Genomic DNA, 6,000 nt, shown 5'->3' on the forward strand with positions numbered 1-6,000 from the left:
CTGGAGCTGTCAAGTGCAAGGGCTCCCTTTGCTGAGCTTGGCCTGTAGCATGGGATCCTAGCCCAGGGCCGCTGGTAGCCGGGACCGGCTTCGTGGACAGCAGAACGAACCAGAGGCTCAGAGATGAAATAACAATGAAGAAGTAGTGGCAAAGCAAGGGCTTAAATTGGGTTTGCTTTAAAAGTTTGCTTGCAAAGTGGCTGCGGGGTTCAGTTCTTTCCAAAGAAAACCCTGCTCTTAGGCCACTGTGACCAGGAGAGGAGCCACGTGTTGCGGAGCAGACCGGAGTTCCATAGGGTCTTCTTGTCTACGCCCTTTTACAACACCGGAGTATCCGGCCTTTCGTCTGGGCGCGGCTTGGCGGGTTTTGAACCACCAACCTTCTGGGTTAGGAAGTTAGCAGTCTATTATAAACCATTTGCCTCACTGGGGGGCGGGGGGCGGCGCTTTGCCAATTTACAGATAAAGAGTCTGTCCAGTAACTAACCCAAAGTGGCCCAGTTTAACTCCCAGGCCACTAGAAATCGTGCCTGAAGTCTCCAAGAGCCCAAACTGTATGTAATGCAAATCCACTAAGAAATGAGGACTGCAATAGGAAATGGGGGAAAAAAAACCCTGTTCAAATAGAGCAATCTCTGCATTCACTTTGGGAAAGGACACAAAAAGTCTTAAGGAAAGATTGTTATGGGTTTGAACGGAACACGTTTGAAAACAGGCCAGCTCCAACCCCGTTCCACACTATTGTGTCCCTGCCAAGGCCACAAGGATGCAGGCGCCACCAGACACCCAACTGTGAATAGCGTTGGTCCCTTTAAACCGTCCAGGGGATGTGGCAGCCAAGACTGATGATGGTTACACAATGTTTTGCTGTGCACGTGGAACTGCATGAGATGAAAAATAGAAAGCCCCAGCCCAAAGTATGGAAGGGGGTACAAATTATCGTCTGGCCCTCGGCTTTTCTGGAATGCGATGTGTTCCCAGCCCGCTGTGGATAACGTTTTTTCATGTGAGGACATCTTTCTCTAATGATAGAAGAGTCCCACAGCCATCCCTCTTTGCTGTTGACAGAAATGATTGATGCTCGTTGAGTCCTGTGATACTGACAGGTTGTTACAATTAGGCGCAAGGTCCTCTGAGCAAACAGAGTATTGCCTAAGAAGACTCTGGCAAGCTTACGGCAAGCATATTCCTGAAAGTCTGAGTCCCCTTCTTTCTCAAACTTTAGTAGTCACAGATGGTTTCATGAGTATTCTGCACACAGGGAACCGCGCTCTTACAAGGTTGCCTTTAGAAATTGCAACGACCTTTTGGTGGAAAAGCAGCAGGCTATAAAATTGCAACCCCAATTCCTAAGTGTCATCATTGAAACATTCATGGATCTTTTCTATGAGCTATAAATAGATCTGGATTCACTTAAATGTTACTCTGCCCTCCAAAAAGTCTTCTTTGCTGGGTCCTTAAGCTAAAGGGATGCAGTGGGGAAATGGCCCGCGTTCTTTAGAGACCAGCGTAAGGCATACATGGCCAAAGACAAGTTTTAGAAGGATGCAATTTCTATTTTCTTGAGAGACTTGCTCCCCATCCCCAAAATCGGTCATAACTTCTGAGGTACCAAGAAAAAATTACTAAGTTATCCTATTACATATCCATATGTTTACACATTCGACTTATTTATCAGACAAATGATGTTCTAAATCGCCTCTAATCCCTCCACCTCTGGTGTAAGAGTGGCACATATGATCTGGAAGCCAGAGGAATACATATGTTAATGAAATTCAGCTCTTACCATCTGTGATCGTTAGGCTTTAGTGTCACCTTGCCTGGGCCAGCATTCTCCCACCATGTGATCTAACGTAATATAATCAACCCCACGATGGGATCTTCTGTGTGCTGGGAAGGTTCGGGAAGCGCATGCTACCTCTCCTTGGTCTTGCTGAGTGCTTTGGTGCAGGAGGCTGGCTTGCAGAGTAGGATGCCTCTGAGCTCTTCCCTGGGGAAGTGGAGCTGAGTGCCTTCAGGCTGGGGCTCACTGGAGTGGGGGCCTCTGGCCACTTCATTCATCAGACTACATTTGCTGACCCACTGAAGTTGAGCTGAATGCCATTGGCTTGGGGTTTCCAATGGAGTCGTATGCCCTTTGGGGAATTTATTGCTCTGCTGATCATTTATTAGCCGACCTGAAATATATTTGTAACATATACTGATAAAAATTCGACACTAAACATTTCTCACAATAGCAAGAAGGGGGTAAGCTCTGAAATCTAGAGAACACTGCAATACCTACAACAAGAAAAAACAAACAACACAACTTAAAGATAGGTATAGGGCATGATCAGACAGCTCATCGAAGAAGACATCCAGGCAACCAATCACTAGCCATTCAAGTGACCCAAATCATAATGATGATATACTACATCATACCAGCAGTGATAGAAAATGTTTTTTTTAAACCCACAAACAGAAAATAATAAATGCTGAAGAGAGTGTGGTGGGCTTGGAACCTTTATACATTGCCGATGGGACTTTAAAACTGTCTAGCCACTGGGCAAAGTGGCATGGCATTTCCTCAATAAGGAGCAATAGAAACACTACATGACCAACCAGCCTGCTTCTCAGTAGACAGCCTAAAGAACCAAGAACAAAGTCCAAGCCAATATATGCACACCCTTGTCCATCACCTAGAGACTCACAGTGATGGGTTTTATATCAACTTGGGTGTTTACTTTCATCTTCTGGCTATTGCCCTGGTAAACAACTACCCTGGGCAAACATCTCACTGACATTACAACTTGTGAACTTCCTTAATAACCCCTTTATTCATGAATGTTGTCTGTGAGGTCTGTGTAACCATGGCAAGGAATAGTAGAGACTAGAGATAATAGAGAATATTAATATGTTATTAATACATATTAATACAACATACGCACAAACAGATTTTACCAGATGGAAGACAAAGGAATCTAATTGAGTAGGTTAGATGAGAGATGATGGAGAAGTTCAATACAATCAGCTAAGACAAGGCCAGCATCCAACTGTGGAACAGACCATCAATTGCTTATATGTAAGTTTAGGTGGAAGGTTAAGAAAATTAAAACAAGTCCATGAGACTGCATGCTGAACATATCTGAGGAACTGTACTATATGAAAAAATAAATAAAACAACAACCATGGTATCAGGATTTGTGAAAGGCTCATTAGCAATCTGAAATATGCAGATGACACAACCTTGCTTGCTGAATATCAAGAGTTGAGGCAGTTGGTGATGAAGGTCAAAGTCTTCAATATGGACTGCAACTCAATGTAAATAGAAAATAAAAATCTTCATACCTGGACCAATCAACAGCATCATAATAAGTGAAGAAAAGGTTGACATTATCAAGGATTTCATTTTTCCCTGGGATCCACACTCAATGCTCATAGAAGCAGCAGTCAAAAAACCAAAGAAATGATCACATTGGGCAAATCTTCTTCTATTTACAGTGTTAAGGAGGAAAGATGTCATGTTGCAGACGCAGATGTGCCTGAACCAAGCCAGGCACATTTTCAATTGCCTAATGTGTACGTGAAAGCTGGACAATGAACAAGGAAGACTGCAGATGAATTGGCAAAAAATATTGAAGAACAAACAAGTCTTGTCTTGTACTGTCTTGGAAGAAGTACCACAGGAGTTAGAAGTGAGATGGTGAGACTTCATCTCCTCTACTTTGGACCTGTTATCCGGAGGGTCAGAAGACAGCAACAATGGGCTCAGCAACAATGGCAATTGTGAGGACGGTGCAGCACTGGGGAGAGTTTCCTTCTGTGGTACAGGGGGTGCCAATGAGTTGGAACCAATTCGATGGCACCTAACAACAACTAACATGGCAATATATTATTTCTTGTTAATGTGCGCTAATACATTTAATGGAAACAGGACTACACTAGAAAATAACACACACTGATGTATCTACTCCTACCACCTGCCTCAGTTTTCCCTCATGGTACTTTTTATACTTACACTAACCTCTAGACCACTTAGGTCATTTTTCTAAAGATGTCTGGCATCTCTTATCTTTGGATAGTGCTGTATACTCACAGAGAATTGTCCAGTCGGCTTTGTGTCAATTCTGATTCGTGGAAGACACATGCATGCCAGCAGAGCATAGAAAAGTATTCCAAGGGACTAAATGTTTATGTAGATTCCCCAGGCCCTTCTTCTGAGACAACTCTCGGTGGGATTCAATAGTCCATCTTTCTGTTGGCAGCCAAGTGTGTTGACTCTTTGTAACACCCAGGATTCGCCTCTGCACAATGTGCAGAGGCTGGTTTCAGGCACCAGTCTGAAGCCTATTCCCTCCACAACCCCAGCACCCTACAGGCCAGACGGACTGAATTTCCAGGAGAGAGGGAGCTCGCCATGTTAGGTGTTTGGCGCCATGAACAGTCTGGTAGCCCAGCAGCAGCCCTGCCTTGACCAGGAGGAGCCAGTAGAAGACTATTTCCGACATCCCATTTTATGTTTTTGTTTTAAATTTCTGTCATTATTTCCATTCCTCCTGTTTAGCCTATCCTTGCCTCCCAGCCTTGCCTTGACTCTGTAATCCCTTCCCCCAAGCACCTTCATTGGCATAACCTGCATGATACCTTTATCCTCCAGGCATCCTGATAGTTCCCAGTTAACAACCTTTTATTTCACAAACAATAAATTATTAATGTCAATTCATTAAGCAGTGCATACATCCTACTTGAGAGACACAGAGGATGAAGCATGATATTTAATCCCTAGTCACCTGCTGACATAAATCACTTCACACATCATAACAGTGACAGAATGAAAGATGGGATGAAACGTAAAAATGAATTTTACTTTAATGTCTGACAGAAGCTAGAATCAGAAATTTCAAACAAAAAGGAGAAACAGAGGCACTATTTCCAAGTCATACTGTGTTTTCTTTCTTTCTTTTTAAAATTGTTTTATTAGGGGCTCATACAATTCTTATCACAATCCATACATCAATTGTGTAAAGAACTTTTGTACATTCATTGCCCTTATCATTCTCAGAACATTTGCTCTCCACCTGAGCCCCTGGCATCAGGCACACTGTGTTTCTATATCCTCATTTTAGCTTCCTGTGTTATTCATAGGTTTCATCATTTGTCCCTGCAACAGTCAGTTTGTGGGCTGTCAACCACATGACTCCGTAAAAAGGGGGAGCTCTGGCACTTACAAGAGCCTCCTCAGTGACTGTAACCAGTCCTCGGGGAGCTTTTCCTGTTCATCCAGCCAAAACAGATCCAGCTTCCCCTATCCAATGACTGATCTAAAACAGTTCTCACTAAGAGGACTTGAAAGAATCTGTGGGAAATTTTCATTATCTTGTAATACAACTTTTCCACAAACTTTTTGAGATGTCATTGTATGTTCAATGTTTACACATATTCTAAAATTATATTCATTTTTTATTTGTACATTTATATAAAAGACCATGATTTTTTAATGGAAATAAAGATTGAATATTTATAGTACTGATAGCTGGTAAAATAGATTTTGAATAAATATTTATTACAAGAGAGAAAGGAAGGCAAGAGGTATAAGAGCCCCAAATAAAATGATCTTTTAATTTTTAAAAAGGGGTCAATTCATCATGAAGACATAAGAATTATAAGCATATATGCACCTAACCTCAATGGCCTGAAAAAGATACTGGCTAATATGAAAGGAAAAATACATAATTCCACAATAATAGGGCCTTCATACATCATCTTCATTTCTATATAAAACATCTATCTTAAAAGGTCACTGAGGACATTGAAGGCTTAAATTAATCCACGACTCAAGGGGTCCAAATAGATATACATAAAACACTCCACTCCTTTGCAACAATACACATTTTTTCCAGTGCACATGGATCATTTTCCAGAGCAGAATAAGAAAAAAAAAGTTCAAAAATGACATTTCTGATAAGGGGCTAGTCTCTAAAATATATTAAAAATGTCAGCAGCTCAACATCAAAAAGACAA

This window comes from Tenrec ecaudatus, chromosome 4 (assembly GCF_050624435.1).
Source record: "Tenrec ecaudatus isolate mTenEca1 chromosome 4, mTenEca1.hap1, whole genome shotgun sequence".
Taxonomy (NCBI): domain Eukaryota; kingdom Metazoa; phylum Chordata; class Mammalia; order Afrosoricida; family Tenrecidae; genus Tenrec; species Tenrec ecaudatus.